This window comes from Aegilops tauschii, chromosome 5 (genome assembly GCF_002575655.3).
Source record: "Aegilops tauschii subsp. strangulata cultivar AL8/78 chromosome 5, Aet v6.0, whole genome shotgun sequence".
Classification (NCBI taxonomy): Eukaryota; Viridiplantae; Streptophyta; class Magnoliopsida; order Poales; family Poaceae; genus Aegilops; species Aegilops tauschii.
The window spans coordinates 582,951,944-582,976,395 of record NC_053039.3 but is presented as its reverse complement, the minus strand read 5'-3'; the positions used below and the strand labels follow the sequence as shown (position 1 = coordinate 582,976,395).

At 45.7% G+C, this 24,452-nt stretch overlaps 1 pseudogene; it reads left to right on the top strand.

Moving 5' to 3' along the window:
- Positions 1 to 22,622, top strand: LOC109733638 (uncharacterized; annotated as a pseudogene).
- Positions 22,623 to 24,452: the final 1,830 nt, after the last annotated feature.

The window sequence follows — 24,452 nt, the reverse complement described above, 5'->3', positions numbered from 1 at the left end:
TATGGTTTTCCAGAAACAATCAACTTCTGCAGCGAATGACCATGCCCCACAAGATGAAGAAGGTGATGAAGAAAATAGATGAAATCGAAAAGGAGGGCAAAATGAGGCTCAGTCTTGTGCCGCAGGAAGCAAGGGAAGAAGGGAGCAGAAACAATCAAACACTTGCAGCCAACTGGAATGCTCATGGCACAGAAACAAGGATGATGTCGGTGTCAAAACCGGCCGATCTCGTGTAGGGGTCCCGAACTGTGCGTCTAAGGCTAATGGTAACAGGAGGTGGGGGACACAATGTTTACCTAGGTTCGGGCCCTCTCGATGGAGGTAATACCCTACTTCCTGCTTAAGATTCCGTTGAGTCATCGAGTGGTTGACCAGCTCTCCCTTATCATGACAGTCAATTTTCGGCTTTCTCTACTGAGGTGCTCATCCGGATGAATCAGGGCACAATCGCAGTAGTTCTCCCTTGGCCGCCTTAGTCGATAGAACAGAACGTAAGGTAGCGAACATAGGAGCCGGGCAAACCCAACTATTGACCCAAGACACGATTCGGAGGTGATGCATATAAGGCCAAAACTTGCGACGCCGAACACCCCCGAAGGTATTCAGACTTTTCAATATATACCGGGCTGGATACAGCCCCCGGTAATTAACCCTGAATTCAAGGCCCGTGCTACGACCCGACGTGAGGAGAGAGCGCCTGTGGTGAGAACATAGTTCTCAAAGCACACTGCTGGCTGCTTCTATAACATCCATTTTAGTACGACGAATCGTAACTTCGCAAGTACTGCCGATATCTTTCCAGGGCATTTTATATGCCAGGAGGGTATGAAACAACAAGAGATAATAATAAGAAAAAAGGTTTACACAGGGTCTTAATCTAAACAGAAACCTTGAAACGGGGCCCCGCTGCACGTCTGCGCCTTTGTCTCCGTTGTGCAGTGTCCTTGAAGGGTATATCATGATGGCCTATCTGTAAAAAAGAAAGAACCAGGTGAAAGAATCTGGTACGGCCGTGGGTATAATTTGTTGGTTTTGATGAACCGTGAACTGTAGCTTCTTGAGTCCGAATAGGGTCGAGCCGAACTATAGACTTCTTATGTGCAGGGTGCCCCCGCGCTACCCAAGGGATTTTGAGTGTATATTTATGTACACGGGAAAACATGTACAGTCTTCTTATGGGGCGTTCTATGGGGGCAGGGCTGCTAAACAAGCGCAGGTTTATCTCAGCTTTTACACGTAGGTGTGTACCGAACACGTTTGGCTGTGACCGCGATCTTGAGGACCGATGAGCTGTTCGGCTTAAGAAGGTCGCTTGGTGCTTCGGCTACTAAAGCCGCCGCGTATTCTTCTGTACGGAGAGAACGCTCTGTACTTCCGCTCACCGTGATAACGCCACGCGGTCGAGGCATCTTGAGCTTAAGATAAGCGTAGTGCGGGACTGCATTGAAACGGGCGAAGGCCGTTTGTCCGAGTAGTGCGTGATAGCCACTTCGTAACGGAGCAGTGTCGAAGATTAGCTCCTCGTTCCGAAAGTTGTCGGGGGAGCCGAAGACGATGTCCAATGTTAGGGTGCCCGTGCAGCGGGCCTCTACGCCTGGTATTACTCCTTTAAAGGTAGTGCTGCTTTGCTTGATTCTTGACGGGTCTATCCCCATCTTACGGACACTGTCCTGATATATCAGATTGAGACTACTACCGCCGTCCATGAGGACTTGGGTGAGGTGGTATCCGTCAATTATTGGGTCGAGTACTAAGGCAGCCGAGCCCCCATGACGGATATTAGTCGGATGATCCCTGCGATCGAAGGTGATCGGACAGGCCGGCCATGGGTTAAATTTGGGGGCGACATGCTCTATAGCATACACGTCCCGGAGTGCACATTTGCGCTCCCTCTTCAGGATATGAGTGACATAAATCATGTTCACCGTTTTGACCTCGGTGGAAATTTCTGTTGTCCCCCCATATTCGGCTGGCGAGATTCGTCCTCGTCTTCGCTTTGTGGTCCCTTCCCCTTGTGTTCAGCGTTGAGCTTGCCGGCTGATAACCCACAAGTGTAGGGGATAATTGTAGCCTCTTTCGATAAGTAAGAGTGTCGAACCCAACGAGGAGCTAAAGGTAGAACAAATATTCTATCAAGCCCTATCAACCACTGATACGACTCTATGCATGCTTAATGTTCGCTTTACCTAGAACAAGTATGAAACTAGAAGTACTTTGTAGGTGTTGTTGGATAGTATTGAAAAATAATAAAGAGCACGTAAATATAAACTAGGGGCTGTTTAGATAAAGAAGCAATAAAGTAAATATAGCGAGTGTGGAAAAGTGGTGGTAGGAGTTGCTAAATTGTCCCTAATCAATTGACTACTTTACTAGACCGATAGCAAGTTTTATGTGGGAGAGGCCACTGCTAGCTTGTCATCCCTGACTTGGAATTCTATGCACTTATGATTGGAACTATTAGCAAGCATCTGTAACTACTAACGTTCATTAAGGTAAAACCCAACCATAACATTAAGATATATTGGTCCCCCTTCAATCCCGTATGCATCAATTTCTATGCTAGGTTGAAGCTTCTGTCACTCTTGCCCTCCAATACATAGTCCTATCAACATACAACTAACCCTATGGTGTGATCCACGCGCGCGCTCATATGATGGCCACCAAAGGACAGCAACATAACCACAAGCAAATTAAATCAATCATAGCAATTCATCAACCACCAATAGGACAACGATAATCTACTCAGACATCATAGGATGGCAACACATCATTGGATAATAATATGAAGCATAAAGCACCATGTTCAAGTAGAGGGTACAATGGGTTGCGGGAGAGTGGACCACTGTAGATAGAGGGGGGAAGGTGATGGAGATGTTGGTGAAGATGGCGGAGGTGTTGGTGTAGATCGCGGTGATGATGATGGCCCCCGGCGGCGTTCCGGCGCCACCGGAAGCAAGGGGGAGAGAGCCCCCCTTCTTCTTCTTCTTCTTCTTCTTCTTCCTTGACCTCCTCCCTAGATGGGAGAAGGGTTTCCCCTCTGGTCCTTGGCTCCCATGGCGTGGGAGGGCCGAGAGCCCCTCGAGATTGGATCCATCTCTCTGTCTCTCTCTGTTTCAGCGTTTCGTATATATATGGGGATCCGTAACTCCAATTGGATTGAAACCTTCGCCCAGATTTTTCTCTGAAAATTAGCTTTCTTGTGGCCGAAGAAGAGCAGCAACCGCCTTACGGGTGGCCCACGAGGGGGGCAGGCGCGCCCAGGGGCGGGGTGCATGCGCGCCCCCTGCCTCGTGGCCACCTCGGGCACCGTCTCGCGTTGATTCTTCTTCCCATATTCTCCAAATATTCCAAAAATATTCTCCGTCCGTTTTTATCCTGTTTGGATTTCGTTTAATATGAGGTTTCTGCGAAACATAAAACATGCAACAAACAGGAACTGGCATTGGGCACTGGATCAATATGTTAGTCCCAAAAATAATATAAAAAGTTGCCAAAAAGTATATGAAAGTTGTATAATATTGGCATGGAACAATAAAAAATTATAGATACGACGGAGACGTATCAGCATCCCCAAGCTTAATTCCTGCTCGTCCTCGAGTAGGTAAATGATAAAAAAGATAATTTTTGATGTGGAATGCTACCTAGCATAACATTGATCATATGTCTAATCATGGCATGAATATTAAGACACGAGTGATTCAAAGCAATAGTCTATCATTTGACATAAAAACAATAATACTTCGAGCGTACTAATAAAGCAATCATGTCTTTTCAAAACAACATGGCCAAAGAAAGTTATCCCTACAAAATCATATAGTCTGGCTATGCTCCATCTTCATCACACAAAATATTCAAATCATGCACAACCCCGATGACAAGCCAAGCAATTGTTTCATACTTTTGATGTTCTCAAACCTTTTCAACTTTCACGCAATACATGAGCGTGAGCCATGGACATAGCACTATAGGTGGAATAGAATATGATGGTGGAGGTTTACATAGAGAAGACAAAAAGGGAGAAAGTCTCACATCGACGCGGCTAATCAATGGGCTATGGAGATGCCCATTAATAGATATCAATGTGAGTGAGTAGGGATTGCCATGCAACGGATGCACTAAGAGCTATAAGTGTATGAAAGCTCAAACTGGAAACTAAGTGGGTGTGCATCCAACTTGCTTGCTCATGAAGACCTCGGGCGTTTGACGAAGCCCATCATCAGAATATACAAGCCAAGTTCTATAATGAAAATTCCCACTAGTATATGAAAGTGAAAGCATAGGATACTCTCTCTATGAAGAACATGGTGCTACTCTGAAGCACAAGTGTGGTAAAAGGATAGTAACATTGCCCCTTCTCTCTTTTTCTCTCATTTTTTTTATTTTCCTTTTTTTGGTGGGCTTCTTTGGCCTCTTTTTTTATTTGGGCTTCTTTGGCCTCTTTTATTTTTCATAAAGTCCGGAGTCTCATCCCGACTTGTGGGGGAATAATAGTCTCCATCATCCTTTCCTCACTGGGGCAATGCTCTAATAATGATGATCATCACACTTTTATTTACTTACAACTCAATATTACAACTCGATATCTAGAACAAAGATATGACTCTATATGAATGCCTCCGACGGTGTATCAGGATGTGCAATGATCTAGCGTAGCAATGACATCAAAAAACGGACAAGCCATGAAAACATCATGCTAGCTATCTTACGATCATGCAAAGCAATATGACAATGAATGCTCAAGTCATGTATATGATGATGATGGAAGTTGCATGGCAATATATCTCGGAATGGCTATGGAAATGCCATGATAGGTAGGTACGGTGGCTGTTTTGAGGAAGATATAAGGAGGCTTATGTGTGATAGAGCGTATCGTATCACGGGGTTTGGATGCACCGGCGAAGTTTGCACCAACTCTCGAGGTGAGAAAGGGCAATGCACGGTACCGAAGAGGCTAGCAATGATGGAAGGGTGAGAGTGCGTATAATCCATGGACTCAACATTAGTCATAAAGAACTCACATACTTATTGCAAAAATCTATTAGTCATCGAAACAAAGTACTACGCGCATGCTCCTAGGGGGATAGATTGGTAGGAAAATACCATCGCTCGTCCCCGACCGCCACTCATAAGGAAGACAATCAATAAAGAAATCATGCTCCGACTTCATCACATAACGGTTCACCATACGTGCATGCTTCGGGAATCACAAACCTCAACACAAGTATTTCTACAATCCACAACTACCCACTAGCATGACTCTAATATCACCATCTTTATATCGCAAAACTATTGCAAGGAATCAAACATATCATATTCAGCGATCTACAAGTTTATGTAGGATTTTATGACTAACCATGTGAATGACCAATTCCTGTCATCTCTCCAAATAGATATAAGTGAAGCAAGAGAGTTTAATTCTCTCTACAAAAGATATGCCCACGCTCTAACAAATATAAGTGAAGCAAAAGAGCATTCTACAAATAGCAGTTTTCTATGTGAAGAGAAACAGGCAATCCAAACTTCAAATGATATAAGTGAAGCACATGAAGCATTCTATAAAGCCATACTCAAAAGATTTAAGTGAAGTGCAATGAGCATTCTATAAATCAACCAAGGGCTATCTCATACCAGCATGGTGCATAAAAGAAAAATGAAAACTAAGTGCAAAAGACGCTCCAAGATTGCACATATCGCATGAACGAAATGAATCCGAAAACATACCGATACTTGTTGAAGAAAGAGGGGATGCCTTCCGGGGCATCCCCAAGCTTAGACGCTTGAGTCTCCTTGAATATTTACTTGGGGTGCCTCGGGCATCCCCAAGCTTGAGCTCTTGCCTCTCTTCCTTCTTCTCACATCGAGACCTTCTCGATCATTGAACACTTCATGCACACAAAACTTCAACAGAAAACTCGGTAAGATCGGTTAGTATAATAAAGCAAATCACTACTCTAAGTACTGTTGCAAACCAATTCATATTTTGTTTTTTCATTATAGCTAATGTAATATAACTTTTTCATGGCTTAATCCACTGATAGAAATTGATAGTTTTATCAAAACAAGCAAACTATGCATCAAAAACAGAATCTGTCAAAAACAGAACAGTCTGTAGCAATCTGAACATTCACCACACTTATGATACTTGAACAATTTTTCCAAAATTACTAAAAATAAGAAATTTGTACATAAATACAGTGCAAAAGGAATCAGAACCGTTTGATGTTCCAGTAAAAAATTAAAAATCGCGCACTACAGCCAAAGTTTCTGTCCTGCACCGTACAAACCGACAAGCATTGTAAACATCCTAAAGGCAAACCTTGGCACATTATTTTTATAATACAATGGAATTGTACAAGGGGATAATTATTTTTGATGATAATTGTTCAAGGAGCTCCCCCACTTCAACAATGCTTGTCTTTCTCACTTTCACTTTCGTTTTTGAAAAGTTTTGGGTTCCCCTCTCTTTTTTTAGACTTTATAAAAGCACTCAACAGAAATAAATGACTCTCTAAAACTTCCGGGTTGTCTCCCTGGCAGCGCTTTCTTTAAAGCCATTAAGCTAGGCATATAGTGCTCAAGTAATGAATCCACCCGGATCCCAAGGTATATCAAAGCCAATTTTAATTAACAATGATTTGTGATTTAGTAGTGAGCACAAAGTAGCATATATCATGCAACAATGAAGTCCAACTCTCTTCCTATGCATCAGCATGTCATAAAAGAACAATTCATGCACACCAAGTAAAGGCCAATGCATAGTATAAATAGTTTCTTGCAATTTTATCGTATTGGAAACATAGAGAGGTGGAGATATAGTTCCTCTCTCATAATAATTGCAAGTAGGAGCAGCAAGCACATGCATATTATATCTATCAAAATCATCATGTGTAGTAGTAAAACGCAACCCATCAATATAATCCTTAATAAGCACAAACTTCTCCGATATAGTGTAGTAGGGAGAATTCAAAAAGATAATAGGACTATCATGCGTGGGTGCAATAGCAACAATTTCATGTTTAACATAAGGAACTATAGCAAGTTCATCTCCATAGGCATAATTCATATTGGCATCTTGGCCACAAGCTTCATCAAAAAGGGATATTTCAAGAGAATCAACGGGATCATAGCAATCATCATAGCAATCATCCTTCGGTAAGCACGAAGGGGAATTAAACAATGTATGAGTTGAAGAGTTACTCTCATTAGAAGGTGGGCACGGGTAGCTAATCCGCTCTTCCTCCTTTTGTTCTTCGCTCTCCTCATCATTTTTTTCATCCAATGAGCTCACAGTTTCATCAATTTCTTCTTCCATAGACTCCTGCAAAATATTAGTCTCTTCTTGGACAGCAGAGACTTTCTCAATATATGGTTTAACATAGGCATTAGAAGCATAATTATCATAAAATATTCAAGTATGGAATTTTTTTCAGATTTGTAAAGAGTGGCATCATACTTTTCAATCAAAGAAGCAATTTCATAAGCACCCTTAAAAGCAACAAATTCTTCAATTTGTTGAACATCACAGTAATTATAAACACCCTTAGCATACGAAGATACGATCCCATTATCAATAAACTCACATTGGTAGGGAAGGTGTTTCTTAGGGTTTTCAGAACAACAATTAACATCATATATTTCACATAAATTCCAAGCATAGCATTGCAAACGATGAATTTGATCCAGTAAAAGTTTCCCTTTTTCAGATATACGGTGTCGCACAAGACAAGCATGCTCATCTAAAGATTTACCCTCAACTAAGCTAGTGGGGGTTTCAGCACGAGCACAAAGGGATCGAAGATGATCCAAGTAAAAAGCTTCAGGAGTGTGATAGATTTTGAGTGTTTCTTCAACCATTGGTGTAGTAGGTACAACTAATTTTTTTGGTATTTTGCGTTTCCTACCCATAACTAAAGATAGAAAGCAACTAAGAACAGCAAATAAAAATTACTTAGTGATAAAACAAACAAGCACACACGAGAATATTCACCCCACGCTATGACTCCCCGGCAACGGCGCCAGAAAAAGGTCTTGATAACCCACAAGTGTAGGGGATAATTGTAGCCTCTTTCGATAAGTAAGAGTGTCGAACCCAACGAGGAGCTAAAGGTAGAACAAATATTCTCTCAAGTCCTATCTGCCACTGATACGACTCTACGCACGCTTAGTGTTCGCTTTACCTAGAACAAGTATGAAACTAGAAGTACTTTGTAGGTGTTGTTGGATAGGATTGCAAAATAATAAAGAGCACGTAAATATAAACTAGGGGCTGTTTAGATAAAGAAGCAATAAAGTAAATATAACGAGTGTGGAAAAGTGGTGGTAGGAGTTGCGAAATTGTCCCTAAGCAATTGACTACTTTACTACACCGATAGCAAGTTTTATGTGGGAGAGGCCACTGCTAGCATGTCATCCCTGACTTGGAATTCTATGCACTTATGATTGGAACTATTAGCAAGCATCCGCAACTGCTAACATTCAATAAGGTAAAACCCAACCATAGAATTAAGATATGTTGGTCCCCCTTCAATCCCGTATGCATCAATTTCTATGCTAGGTTGAAGCTTCTGTCACTCTTGCCCTCCAATACATAGTCCTATCAACATACAACTAACCCTATGGTGTGATCCACGCGCTTGCTCATATGATGGGCACCAAAGGATAGCAACATAACCACAAGCAAATTAAATCAATCATAGAAATTCATCAGCCACCAATAGGACAACGAAAATCTACTCAGACATCATAGGATGGCAACACATCATTGGATAATAATATGAAGCATAAAGCACCATGTTCAAGTAGAGGGTACAGCGGGTTGCGGGAGAGTGGACCGCTGTAGATAGAGGGGGGAAGGTGATGGAGATGTTGGTGAAGATGGCGGAGGTGTTGGTGTAGATCGCGGTGATGATGATGGCCCCCGGCGGCGTTCCGGCGCCACCGGAAGCAAGGGGGAGAGAGCCCCCCTTCTTCTTCTTCTTCCTTGACCTCCTCCCTAGATGGGAGAAGGGTTTCCCCTCTGGTCCTTGGCTCCCATGGCGTGGGAGGGGCGAGAGCCCCTCCGAGATTGGATCTATCTCTGTCTCTCTCTGTTTCTGCGTTCCCCTTGTCTTCTGTTTCACCGTTTCGTATATATATGGAGATCCGTAACTCCGATTGGATTGAAACCTTCGCCCAGATTTTTCTCCGAAAATTAGCTTTCTTGCCGCCGAAGAAGAGCAGCAACCGCCTTACGGGTGGCCCACGAGGGGGGCAGGCGCGCCCCCCTGCCTCGTCGCCACCTCGGGCACCGTCTCGCATTGATTCTTCTTCCCATATTCTCCAAATATTCCAAAACTATTCTCCTTACGTTTTATCCCGTTTGGATTCCGTGTAATATGGGGTTTCTGCGAAACATAAAACATGCAACAAACAGGAACTGGCACTGGGCACTGGATCAATATGTTAGTCCCAAAAATAATATAAAAAGTTGCCAAAAAGTATATGAAAGTTGTATAATATTGGCATGGAACAATAAAAAATTATAGATACGACGGAGACGTATCACCGGCCTGCTTGAAGACCCAACACTCTCTGTTGGTATGATTAGCTGGTTTGTCGGGGGTGCCATGAATCTGGCAGGACCTTTCAAGAATTTTATCTAGGCTAGACGGACCATCTCTGCTGCCTTTAAGTGACTTTTTCCGTTGACCGGGTCTCGAGCCCCTGAATCCGGCGTTTAACGTTGTATTGTCCGGGCTTTCTCCATTGTTCTGACGCTTGTTTTTATTGCGTCGTGGCTTTCCATTGCCATCCCTGACTTCGGATGTGCCAGGATCGCTGGTGCTGCTACGGGCTAACCAGCTGTCCGCTCCCACGCAAAAGCGGGCCATGAGTGTAGTTAAGGCTGCCATTGTCCTTGGCTATTCCTGGCCTAGGTGTCTGGCCAGCCATTCGTCCTGAACACTGTGTTTGAAAGCTGCTAAGGCTTCGGCGTCCGGACAGTCGACGATTTGGTTCTTCTTAGTGAGAAATCGGTTCCAAAGCTTACGGGCTGACTCTCCGGGTTGTTGGGTTATGTGACTTAGATCGTCTGCATCCGGAGGTTGGACATAGGTCCCTTGGAAATTGGCCCTGAATGCGTCCTCAAGTTCCCATCTTCCAATGGAATTTTCGGGGAGGCTTTTCAGCCAGTGCCGAGCTGGTCCTTTTAGCTTGAGGGGTAGGTATTTGATGGCGTGGAGATCGTCTCCGCGAGCCATGTGTATGTGACGAATAAAGTCTTCTATCCAGACCGCAGGGTCTGTCGTTTCGTTGTATGCCTCGATATTCACGGGTTTAAACCCTTCTGGAAATTCATGATCCAGCACCTCATCGGTGAAGCACAAGGGGTGTGCAACACCCCTGTATTTGGCTGTGTCGCGGCGCGGGCCCAACGGTTGCAGTGTTCGGTGTTGGTTCCGAACTGGTAAGTTACCTGCATATTTGGTTTGATGGCCCTGATCCTGTGCGGGAACGCGTTCCCTGGATCCATAAATGGACCTGGTTCTGCCAGCCCGTTTGTCCAGGTCTTCACGTAAATCGTGTTTCTGGTTCTGGGTTGCAACCTCCCTTCCTTTATGGGGAGGGGGTGCGGTTTTGTGTGCGGTGTTGTTAACCGCTCTGTCTCGACTACGAGGTAGTCGGCCTGGTTGATCGGCCATATTGTTATTCGGTGGTATAGGCGCAATAGCAGCATCGTAGAATTCGGGCAGCAGCTTGCGTTTGGCGATTACCGCCGTATTTTTCCTCAGTGTCGAGCACTTCGTTCCATTTATTATTGAGCGTATCCTGGGCGGCTTCAAGCCGTTGCTTCTGCTTCTTCAAGCTCCTCACGGCGGCGATGAGTCTCTGGTGGAGGTGCTCTTGTTCCAATTGTTCTTCTGGGACGATGAATGCATCGTCATCTCGACTGCTTTCCTCTTCGGAGACAGGTTGATAATTGGAGTCTCCCGCATCGCTGTGATCGGACAGGGGCCCCGGACTGTGTTCGCCATCACCTTGCTCGTCCTACTCCATTGCTGGGTCTGCGGTTACTTCTTTGTCTTCGGCGTCGACTGGGGTGTTATTCCCTCTTGTGCCAGCATCGCTATTTTTACCATGGCGTGGTTTCGAGTGGCGCCGCTGACATCGGCGCTTTGGCTGCTTTCCAGGAGTTTTACCCTCAACTGGGTCCTTTTTGTCATCGCCATTTTCTTCTTTGGGTGTATCCACCATGTATATGTCGTATGAGGAGGTGGCTGTCCAGCGCCCTGTGGGCGGTGGTTCTCGTTCTTCTCCGGCATCGTCGTCCATACCGTCGATGTCTTCGGAGTCGAAATCAAGCCCGTCGGTCAGATCGTCGACGGTGGCTATCAAGTGGGTGGTGGGTGGGTAACGAAATTCCTCGTCGTCCACTTCCCACTCAAGCCGGACATAGTTCGGCCAAAAGTCTTCTGACAAGGAGAGAGACTTTAACGAGTTTAACACATCGCCTAAGGGTGAGTGTTGGAAGATGTCCGCGGAGCTGAACTCTAAGATCGGCGCCCGGTCGACGGGTGCGGATACGCGCGGTTCGGAGCCTATGGCCGGAGACGAGTCCGAGGTTCCGATGACACATGCCTTGTTGGAGGTCAGATCTGTGTTCGGCTCTAGCGTCGCTGAGTCCGCAGCTTCCATGGAGAGGTTGAGCCTCCCGTCCTCGGATGGCGTGCTTCGCTCTGGATCTAGGACCAGTGCGATTACAGGCGCAATCTCCTGCACACAGTCCGATGACGGATTTAGGTCATGTTCATCGTGGCGGCAGGGTGATGGGCTCGAATCCGTCGAAGATCAAGTCTCCATGGATGTCGACGGTGTAGTTCAAGCTTCCAAACCTAACCTGACGGCCAGGGGCGTAGCTGTCGATCTGCTCCAGATGGCCAAGCGAGTTGGCCCGCAGTGCGAAGCCGCCGAATACGAAAATCTGTCCGGGGAGAAAAACTTCACCATGGACTGTGTTGTTGATGATTGAAGGAGCCATCAGGCCTTATGGTGATGACATAGTGGAACTCTCAATGAAAGCACCAATGTCGGTGTCAAAACCGGCGGATCTCTGGTAGGGGGTCCCGAAGTGTGCGTCTAAGGCTAATGGTAACAGGAGGCGGGGACACAATGTTTACCTAGGTTCGGGCCCTCTCGATGGAGGTAATACCCTACTTCCTGCTTGATTGATCTTGATGATATGAGTATTACAAGAGCTGACCTACCACGAGATCGTAGAGGCTAAACCCTAGAAGCTAGCCTATGATTATGATTGTCCTCGTCCCACGGACTAAACCCTCCGGTTTATATAGACACCGGAGGGGGCTAGGGTTACACAGAGTCCGTTACAGAGAAAGGAATCTTCACATCTGAATCGCCAAGCTTGCCTTCCACGCAATGGAGAGTCCCATCCGGACACGGGACGAAGTCTTCTATCTTGTATCTTCATAGCCCAACAGTCCGGCATACGCATATAGTCCGGCTGTCCGAGGACCCCTAAATCCAGGACTCCCTCAGTGGGGAGGGGTATCGAGAAGGAGAAGATAATCAGCCTGCTACTCACAAGGGAAGAAGCCAACCAGCAGGATATCTCCATCATTCCAGTTGTTGGCCTTAGTGGCATAGGCAAGACCACATTGGCTGAATCGGTTCTTGCAGAGAAGAGGGTCAGTGTCTTTGACGCCTCAGTCTGGGTTAAGGTTTCCAAGTAGTTTGATTTGCACAAAATTGGGAGTGCAATCCTGAAAAGCGTGATGAACAGCACTATCAACCTTGACAACTGTGATTTGCCGCAAGTTCTGAAAAAGGAACTTGCTAGTAGAAGATACCTGATTGTTCTGGATGATCTCTGGGAAGAAGATGGAAATAAGCTTGAAAGGTTGAAGGAGATGTTGCAGCATGGGCGCAAGGGTAGCAGTATTATAGTAACTACCCGAAACCAAAGTGTAGTGCAACAATTGCGCACTGGTTTTCTTGCAAACCAGAGGAAAATTTTCCCAGTTCCTGAGTCTGAAACAGTAGAGTTGGGTGTTTTAGAACCTGGTGAGTGCTGGGAATTAATGAAGCAAAGAGCATTTGGGTCTCCTGATGACCACAGTGGCTTGGATGAAATTGGAAAGCAGATTGCAGCCAAGTGTGGGGGTTTACCGCTCGTGGCAAATGTTCTTGGGCAAGTAATGTCGGAGCTAAGGACCATGGGGCATGGGAAGATATAAGAGACACCAAGGTTGATTTGGGTTTGAGAGAAGGACATCAGAAAGAAACATTAGAGAGGCTAATGCTGAGCTATTACTACATGAAGCCAGAATTCAAAATGTGTTTCACATACTTGGCAACCTTCCCCAAGGGCTTTGTCATGCACATCAATCGTCTAATCCAGCAATGGAATGCACTTGGATACATTAATTCAAGGCACAATGGTGAAAGGTGCATCGACTACCTTTTGGGGATGTCCTTTCTTTGTATTCCAGGTTCCACTTTGGTTAGTACCTATAGACACCATTTCTCTTGTCTGGCTGGTTCATTTCTAGTATTATGTTCTTTTCTACTTTATTTATACTCTCTTATGGTTCTTGATTAGGCCCTACACTTTGATATTTAGTTTATGCCAATAATTTCGAATCAGATACGTTACATATACATTTTAGATCCTTTGCTACCTCAGGATCTACTTCGGTTAGTACCTATAGACACCATTTCTGGCTGGTTCATTTTTACCATCTTGTCCTTTTCCTTTATTTATAGACAAGGACACGCTTTCATAAATTATACTCTGTTATGATTCTAGATTACACAAAATATTGAGAATCCATCGTTTCTAGTAAAAAAATGTATATGAAAATTGTTCTGTATAAGGGCTCCTTAGATGTTGAGCAAGTTGCAATTTTACTAGACCAGTTCAGTGTCTTCTCTCAAGTCCATTTTAACATTTCCTATTCTCAAGGGATTTTACATTTCTCTTTGCAATACTATATTGATACTAGTTGCCTCTGCAGGTTAGTCCAAGTCCATTGCCTTTCAAAGCTCCTCCGGAACTTGTCATGCATGATTTGGTGCATGATCTCGCATCAATACTTGTTGCTGATGAATTCATTGATCTGGTTGCTACCAAAAGCGCCCAGAGGTTAGATCTGATGAAAGAGAGCCCGTTACTGCCGACATGCACAGTTAACCAACTTCAAGAATGATCCAGAGGTTTTCAAATATATTCCACACAAACTTAGATCCCTCCACTTTAGAGATTTGGTGGGCCTGCAACTCCCGGAAAAGGCATTTTCTCGGTCCAAGTATATACGTGTCCTGGACCTAAGTGGACATTCAGCTAATGGCCAATCTGCTCCAAGTAGCATGGCGCTGCCATCTTCTGTTAAGAAATTGAAGCTGATTAGGTACCTTGACGCCACAGGCTTGCCAATAACATCACTTCCTAAGTATCTTATTCTGTCCAATTGCTTGCTTGAAACCTTGCCTGGCAGTATTTGTCGCCTCACCAAACTTTGCTATTTGGACCTATCTGGCAGTAGCAGCCTCAGTAAGCTAAATGGATCACTAGGGGAGCTCTCTCAACTCTTTTTCCTCAAACTATCCGGGGGTTGTATACTCCAAGAGTTGCCTGAATCAATCTGTGAGCTTAGATGCTTACACCACCTAGACATGTCAGATTGTCATAACCTCGAAGAACTCCCTGAATGTTTTGATCAACTCTTCGAGCTTGAATATTTGAATCTAAAAAGCTGTCCTAAACTCCGACAATTACCAGAGTCACTATGCAAGTTGTTCAAGCTAAGGTGTCTCTGTTTGTCATACTGTCTGAGTCTCAATGAGCTCCCCTCCTCATTTGGTGACCTTAAGCTTGAAATACTGCACATGAATGGTCTTGTACGTATGAAGGACTGCCCTGATAGCATTGGTGACATAACGAGTCTCACCCAGTTCGTGATTGATATTGCAACTTCTAAGCTGCGTAAAAAGATTCCAGCCATTGAAAAGCGTCTAAATCTTGTGGGCACAGTAGAGCAGCATGTACATGAGATAGAGAGTAGAGGATGCAGTAGTATAGTGGATCTTGTGGGATTGACTTGTTCACAGCTGATGCTTCTAGACCTTCAGAATGTCAGGCAGCCAGTAGATGCAGATAGAGTCAAACTGCATGATAAATCAGATATTCGAGTACTAAAACTTCACTTCGGAAATAAAGGAGGTAAATCTGTACTGGACAGGCTCATACCTCCATGGGCTCTTGAAAACTTTTGGCTAGCTGGGTATATGAGCAAGGATTTCCCTAACTGGATGATTCACATCTCATCCTATGCCCCTTTTCTCAGCGACTTGACTCTTTATGGTTTGGAAGCATGTGATTGTCTTCCTCCATTCGGGGCACTACCAAATTTAAGAAGGCTGTGTTTGATAAACATTCCCAACATTAGAAAAATTTGTAAGGAGTTCTATGGAGAGGGTGGACCTTGTATGAAAAACTTAAGAATACTGCTATTGACGTTGATGAAAATTTTGGTGGAATGGTGGACAACAGAGTCAAGTGAAGAAACCAAAGAGTTTCTGATCCCTAATTTGCATCATTTGGAGATAAAGCACTGCCCAAGGTTGAAGTTCCTACCATATCCCCCAAGAAGTATGAATTGGGTTTTGAGTAACAATGAGACGGTTTTGCCAGAACAAGGATTTGGAAAGCTCTCGTCTTCCATCCGTCCTTCTTTGATGGTTCTAAAGAGCTGTAGTTTCTCTCAAGACAAGTGGGATAGACTTCAACACTTCCCCACCCTTGAGAAATTTCACGTAATCTCGGCCAGTGGATTGAGGACTTTGCCAGTGGTCATGCAATGCTTCACCTCTCTCACTGAACTATATTTGAAGTCATTGAAGTTCTTGGAGGCACTCCCGGTATGGTTCGGTGACCTCGCTTCTCTAGAAGAAATTGGAATCAACGATTGCCCCAAACTGACATCTTTGCCTGAAAGCATGAAGAACCTCGCCGCTCTTAGAAAACTGAAGTTGAAAGTGTGCAAAATCCTGGAAACATTACTGGCATCATTGGGACAGTTGACTTCTCTAGATGAAATTTTAGTCAACGATTGCCCCAGCCTGACATATTTGCCTGAAAGCATGAAGAACCTCACTGCTCTTAGAAAACTGATGTTGAAAGAGTGCAAAGGTTTGGTAACATTACTAGCACCGTTGGGACAGTTGACTTCTCTAGTTAAAATTTCAATCGATGATTGCCCCAACCTGACATGTCTGCCTGAAAGCATGAAGAACCTCACTACTCTTAGAAAATTGACGTTGATAGAGTGCAAAGGCATGGAAACATTACCGAGATCGTTGGGACATTTGACTTCTCTAGAAGAAATTTTTATCGGCGATTGCCACAACCTGATATCTTTGCCTGAAAGCATGAAGAACCTCACCGCTTGATGGAGTCCTGGACTAAGGGGTCCTCGGGCGTCCGACCTGTTGGCCATGGGCCGGACTGATGGGCCATGAAGATGTGAAGACCGAAGACCCTCTACGTGTCCGGATGGCACTCTCCTTAGCATGGAAGGCAAGCTTGGCGATTGATGGTGTAGATTCCTTTTTATGTAACCGACTCCATGTAACCCTAGATCTCTCCGGTGTCTATATAAACCGGAGAGAGTCCGGATAGGCGGACACACATTATCATAACCATAGGCTAGCTTCTAGGGTTTAGCCTCTACGATCTCGTGGTAGATCAAGTCTTGTAATACTCATATTCATCAAGATCAATCAAGCAGGAAGTAGGTTATTACCTCCATAGAGAGGGCCCGAACCTGGGTAAACATCGTGTCCCCCGTCTCCTATTACCATCGACCTTAGACGCACAGTTCGGGACCCCCTACCCAAGATCCGCCGGTTTTGACACCGACATTGGTGCTTTCATTGAGAGTTCCACTGTTCCGTCAACGATAGGATCGATGACCCGCCTCGTCCTTAAAGACGATATCACCGCCGGAGGAGCTCTGGCCCCAGGCCAAACTCTTCGGCTGGGCAGTTTCACCATGACCGCCCACTCGGCCGTTAAGCCGACGATGACCTCTCGGGCCATCAAAAATCCCCTTCGTATCGACCCCGAACACTCCAAGCAGATGGACCCGGCGGAACTCTCGTCCTTAAACGAGCTTCTAGATCGCATCGCCGCCCTGGGAATCGCTACGGATTACGATCGGATCGGGCTTAAACCCGACCAAAGAGAGATCAAATCTCCTCCGATCACCCACCAGGTGGCAATGGTCGAAGAACAAGACGGCGGCCTTTCTTCTATACTGAAGCCGAACTATGTTCGGGCCGCCAATCTTGAAGAGACGGTCGATCACCTGCGAAAGGATATGACTTGTCCTCCGAACATAGAGTCGGATGGCCGGCCTGGACAATCGGAAGATATTCCGGCACCCAGACTGTTGAGTCCGGAAGGCCTCCAGATTCCGGACGGTTGATTGGGTCAAGGGCCTGGCTCCTGTGCTTATGCCCTACGTTCCCGTTTATTCGACTAGGGCATAAAATGAGCACCTCTGCGATTGCTACTGCCGGGTCATCCGGATGTGTACCTCAGACTGGGTGAAGCCGAAAGCTAACGTTCTTAAGGGAATATTCGGTCGGTGAATTAAAGACATTTCCGCACTCATTGCGAACACCCAGAAGTTACATACAATGTGATTCTCTCATCACACTTCAGACATGTACATTAAATGCATGCAAACCCAGGGAAAGGAACCCTTAACGGAACTATTCTCTCTGGAAGATGTTTCTTACAACTGTAATATAACATAACTAGCTGGATAAAATTTGTCAGTTCAAGCAACGATGACCCCTACGCCTAGTTTTCCATGCATACCCTGGTCTATTCGGCCATGAAAGTATTCGGAAACACTCCGCACCCTAGGGTCCGGAGGTGGAGGCGAAAAGGTCTGCCATGACAAATGATATACAATTCGGCTAGACGGACAGTACATAGTCACTTGGACTCAAATACTTCCTCCTCTATACCGTCCAGCAGGCGGTCTAACTTACAATCCTGCTGAGAGTATTTCGTGGCCAATTCTACTTGGTCATATATTAAACTAACGGGAATTTCTTCCCCATCTGACCCTACAGGTCGAACACGGGCCATGTGGTTAGGATCCGACTTCGTGTATCATGTTTTCACCATGGCCCAAGCTTCTCGCGCACCCTCTCGGCAGGCCGATATTTTTCATAACCGGATGCGCCTCCGTGCTCCTTTGAAAAGCTCTACAAGCTCCTCCATACTTCCTGGCGGTGAGGCGGACGGCCATAAAGCCTTGGCAACACTCCGCATGGCCAGCTGAGCCCGCTCGTGCACTTGCGACAGCCTCTGCAGAAGATCACTTGATGATTCGGATACCTCCCCTTCAGGATGGCCCGTCAAAATACCTGCAATCATAACCGTATCAGTTCCATTTATCACCAACCTACTATAAAGGTTAGTTCGGATACATACCGAATATACTGCCTCGCAGTTCCTTATTCTCCTTCACGGAGTCGGCTAGCTGGCCCGCACATCTTTTAACTCAATACTCAAGTTGGTCTTGGCATCCTGAAGCTTGTTTTTCTCTATTATGGCTTGAGTCAATATGCGCTCGCCCGCGGCGTGCATCTTCTTTGCTTTTTGCTCTCCTTCCAGAGCAGCGGCCAGCTTGTCATCATATTGATCTGATGACCCTGTTATAAGACCAGCAACTATATTAGTCCGACGGATGTACGGTCATCGTAACCGCTTTTATACGGTGGGGAGCATTACCAGCGGATGCCTTCTTGGAATTTTTCAGCTCGGCGGTGGCAGCATTTAGCTGTGCCCGACACTGCTCTAGCTCTTGAGTTAGCAGGTTGTTCTTCTCGGTAAGAACCTGGTTATACAATGATCCTTAAACCAGTTGTGCCAACTACTTTCAGTCTCGGGGGCTACTGACATATGGTCATTCTATTCAGACAAATAAAATTTACCTGCACGTCTTTTAAATACTTCTTGGTGGCTACACTAAGCCTAGTTCGAGCAGCCCGGATATAGGCGTCAGCTGAACTAAAGGCTTTGAACGCCTCCTCTGAGAACTGGGGGTCTCGTAACACAGCCCCGCAGCGCCAATGATTCATGGCGCTCTCTACTTCCGAGTTGGTAACGGACATATTTTCCGAACCCTCGGCTGAAGGACAGTCCGGCGTTGGCCTCATATCGGCCCTCGATTCTCCGACGGGATCTACGTCCCGGTTGTTGGGAGTACGGCTGGCCGGACCCCTGGACATAGTCCGGCGAACCTTTTTCCTGCTAACAAGACAAATGTGCAAGTTACAGTTGGACGTAATTACCAAAGTGCACCTTCAAATCCGTACCTCTTCGATGAGGGACCGGTTGGGTCTTCATTGACCTTCCTTTTGCAAGCCTTGCTTGGCGCTGGAGCCGCTCTATTTGAAGTCGCCCCCGGAGTAGCATGGTGAGCCGAACGCCTCCCCTTTGAAACATGGAGTAGTGCGGCGGGTGAGGCAGCACGAGGAAACTCTTTCAAGGAGAATTTCTTGATGACTTACGTGGGAAGCAGGGAGAAGACCGGGATAATCGGTGATAATGGCCACTTCTGTGCCGTCGTAGCTCGCCTGGTAAAACACCCCTTCCACAAGTACCACGAATAGGTCCGGATCCTCCTCAAACCCGGGATCCAGTCCCCGGTCGTGGCTCTCTGGCTGTGGGGCAGGGTTGTAGAGCCCCTCGGTGATTCTTCGCCAATGCTGCTATAAACGGATTGGATATCTGTTAAAGGTGACCCGGGAAGCGAAATGAGTAAAGTGGAAGAGTTGGGGCTTACCCAACTGGGAGGATTATACATGGAATACCCCTCTCTGCGATTGATCCGGAGAAATTCCTCTTCTTCCCCTTTGAACAGCTCGGCCAGTATCTTGGCTAAAGCGGCAGGGGTGTCCGGACCCTTTCGACCACAGCGGGAGGCGTCATCCTCCCCGTTGTAGTGCCACATCGGGAGCCCTCTATATTGAAGCGGCTGAACCCCTCGCACTATGGAGGTCGCCATTACCTCAACTATTGTCAATCCAGATTGGGCAAGCGTCTTTATCTTGCCCAAGAGCTGACCAACGTCCGCACTGTCATCCTCTTCAAGACTCCAGGGACGCCAACTGTGGCGCTTCTTCAGCGGAACCCTGACGAACTCGGGAAGACCCTTTCGAATTGGGTCGGGAAGTGCGACGTCCTCAACGTAGAACCATTCAGAAGGCCATTTCTTGGATGCCCTCCTCGGTGTGCCGGACGGGTATCCGGTACCGGCGACGCGCCATATTTCGGCTCCGCCCACCTCGAATATCGACCCCTCGTGGGTAGGCGGGACAAGGCAAAACAATTTTCTCCACAGTTCAAAATGAGCCTCGACGCCCAGAAACAATTCGCATAAAGCGACGTAACCTGCGATATGCAGGATGGATGCGGGAGTGAAGTTGTGCAGCTGGAGGCCGTAGTACTCCAGGAGCCCTCAGAGGAACGGATGGATTGGAAATCCAACGCCTCTTAATAGAAAAGAAACGAGACACACCCGCTCCCCCCCAGATGGGCTGGGGAAGTCCTCCGCTTGGGTCTCGCCATCGAAAGAGGCCAGCCCTGCTCGAATGGGTACCAGATCCGCGGGAGGAAGGAATCCCTGCATTTGCAGTTCCGCCAATTGATTATGGGTCACAGAACACTTCTCCCACTTGCCCTTTTCTAGGCCGGAACGTGAGGAGGAACTGGGAACGCTAGCCATGTTGGAATGGTTTCTCCTAGCAGTCTTTGGGGATTTTTTTCGGTGTGGTGTCGAATGGATCTAGGATCCAATCTCTTTAAATAGGCGTTCTGCCTTGCATAGGTGGGGTGTTATTTGCAAAAATACCCTAACCTTCCGCATTCTCTCGACACGTGGAAGACAAAGTTATTAAACGCGCGGAAGCCGAGGCGAGAAGCATTAAAGCCGCGGCCGAATACGTAACGTGGACGTCATCAAGGGAAGAACCCACCTTGCAGTGCCGAAGACAATGCGAATGCCGAACACCTCGTCATTGAAGCCTGGTTCGGGGGCTACTGAGGGAGTCCTGGACTAAAGGGTCCTCGGGCGTCCGGCCTGTTGGCCATGGGCCGGACTGATGGGCCATGAAGATGTGAAGACCGAAGACCCTCTACGTGTCCGGATGGGACTCTCCTTGGCGTGGAAGGAAAGCTTGGCGATCGATGGTGTAGATTCCTTTTTATGTAACCGACTCTATGTAACCCTAGATCTTTCCGGTGTCTATATAAACCGGAGAGAGTCCGGATAGGCGGACACACATTATCATAACCATAGGCTAGCTTCTAGGGTTTAGCCTCTACGATCTCGTGGTAGATCAACTGTTGTAATACTCATATTCATCAAGATCAATCAAGCAGGAAGTAGGGTATTACCTCTATAGAGAGGGCCCGAACCTGGGTAAACATCGTGTCCCCCGTCTCCTGTTACCATCGACCTTAGACGCACAGTTCGGGACCCCCTACCCGAGATCCGCCGGTTTTGACACCGACACCGCTCTTAAAAACCTGACGTTGATAAAGTGCAAATGACTGGAAACATTACCGGGATTGTTGGGACAGTTGACTTCTCTAGAAGAAATTTTAATCGGCGATTGCCCCAACCCGACCTCTTTGCCTGAAAGCATGAAGAACCTGACCGCTCTTAAAATACTGAGGTTGACAGAGTGCAAAGGCCTTGAAACATTGCCGGGATGGTTGGAACAGTCTTCTGTAGAAGAATCTTCGATTGCCCCAACCTGACATATTTGCTTGAAAGCATGAAGAACCTCACCGCTCTTAAAAATCTGACGTTGGTAAAGTGCAAAGGACTGGAGATATTACCGGGATTGTCGGGACAGTTGACTTCTCTAGAAGAAATTTTAATCGGCGATTGCCCAACCTAACTTTATTGCCTGAAAGCATGAAGAACCTCACCACTCTTAGAAAATTGACGTTGGAGTGCAAAGGCCTGGAAACATTACCGGGATCATTGGGACAGTTGATTTCTAGTAGAAATTTTGATTGGCGATTGCTCCGACCTGACATATTTGCCTGAAAGCATGAAGAACCTCACCGCTCTTAGAGAACTGATGTTGAAAGATTGCCAAGGCTTGGAAACATTACCGGAATCATTGGGACATTTGACTTCTCTAGAAGAAATTGTAATCATGAATTGCCCCAACATGTCATCTTTGCCTGAAAGCATGAAGAACCGCACAGCTCTTAGAAGACTCTGGATGAGAAGTTGCTTTGGCATGGAAGCATTACCGAGATGGTTGGGACAGTTGACGTCTCTAGAGCAACTTATCACCTGCGATTGCCCCAACCTGACATCTTTGCCTGAAAGCATACGGAGTCTCTCTGCTTTGACGCTACTCAAAATTGTTCGATGTCCAAGGCTAATTGTGAGGTGCCATAGGGAGGATGCTTACAAGATTCGTCACATCCCCACAGTCGAATTCTTCTGACCAAGGAGTTAAAAACCGTGAAGCAAGCAGTGCTTACAAAATTGTCGAATTCTGATTGATTCGTCACCCAGCCACCTGTCATTCGTCAATGCTTACATGGAGCAGGCCGCATGGACATGGTGGAGGTTATGGATATCACGGCTGCGGCTGAGTAATTCCATCTCAGCGCTCTGCCCTTTGGTCGGAGGACGACGAGGTGGAGGTGTGCAGCGACAACCCTGGCCTCCTCGGCCCTTCTCCGAGGCCATTTAGCCGCCCACCTCTCCGTCTTTGCTCCTAGTGGTTACATACGAGGGTATGGCGTTCCCTCTCACTGTGCTGAGAGGAGGTAATTAAGTGGCCTGGAGCCTTCTTTGTCTGAAAGGAACATGCCTGATCAGTACAACTTCTTTCTGATTCTCTTCTCTCCTCCTGTTTTACTGCTTACTTTAACTTGAAAAAAAAATGTCTTTTCAAGCATACAAATTTCATCGTGCCAGAACATCCAGCTTACGTCACAGTTTTGCGCAAGATGGATTTCACAATGAGAAAAACGAGGCAGAGCTCAAGGAAGAGGGCCAATTCTGTCCAGGGAGCAGTTTCTTTCGGACAAAGCTGGCTGGGGTTCTCAAGGAACATATTTTGATGGCGGAAGAGCTCTGGAGCAACTGACTAATGTGAGATGCTCTACTCTGCTAGTTCTTGTCAATAATCACTGGTTTGGTCAAGAAACGCCATGGTTCTTCTGCGCGAGGAGACGACCCCGTGAGGTTATAAATTTCAACTCAAATCATTATTTGGCAATGCTTCAATCACTCATGCATGTCATAATCTATCTATTGCGTTACTGCTTTTACTTTGTAAAATACTCCTACCTGTGAATGTGGCTATTATATTGTCTTGCAGATAGGAGAGGAGCGCGCATCTTGGGCCTGCCTGTGCAAACAGCAAAAACACTAATATCCATCTGATTTTGCCGTGCTCAACTCACTCTGACTGGGAGCAGCCATGCCATGCTTCACTTCAGGTAGAGGATACATGGTTACTTATCCATCTGATTTTGCCGCTGCTGTGCCATGGAATGTTTCTGTTGTGCAAACATCAGGGGATATGTAGTACGTATGGTTTAATTTGTCAGCTATCAACATAATATCCACTGATTGTCATCAGTCCATAATTGCAAATTCTGTATACTATACATATACAGATGATGATTTTACATTCAGTCTTCCGATTTTATTGTTAGACTTCTGTGGCCAAGTTATTTTTTTCCATGAAAAGGAGGTTGGGTCGTGCATTTTTCTAGATCAATGGTTGGGTGGTGCCATGCCTCGCCTGGTGAGCTCCTATTGCCCGAGCAGTGCGATGGCCGGCCCAGTGTGGGAGTGCTGGGCGTCCCTTTTTTATATTCATTTTTTTCCATTTCTGGTTTCTTCCTTTTTTATTTTAATCAAATTTAAATAAATATCTGCAAATACGATTTTTTTGCAAAGTTGAAGCAATGTCGCCAATACAAAAAAAGTTCAAAAATTCAAATTTGGTTAATGATTTTGAGAAATATTTGTGGTTTTGGAAAATGTCCAAGAATTCAAATTTTTTCATGATTTCCAATTTTTTTGTAAAGTCATAAACCATCTGCAGTTTTGAAAAAAAATAATAAAAAATATGTTCATGATTTCAAAAATTGTTTATTAATTCAAAAAATGTTCGTGAATTTTAAATCGCGTACACACAAGTGGCTTGAAAATTAAAAAGGTTCACGATCTAAAATACTGTTCATGGAAAAAATAAATAAAAGGGAAAAATTCAAAATTAAAACGAAAAGGAAAAAAGGAAAAAAAGAGAGAATAACCCAAAAGAAGAAACACAGAAAAAATTTGTTCGTATAATCCAACTTATGATTGCCGGAATTTTATCCCTGATGA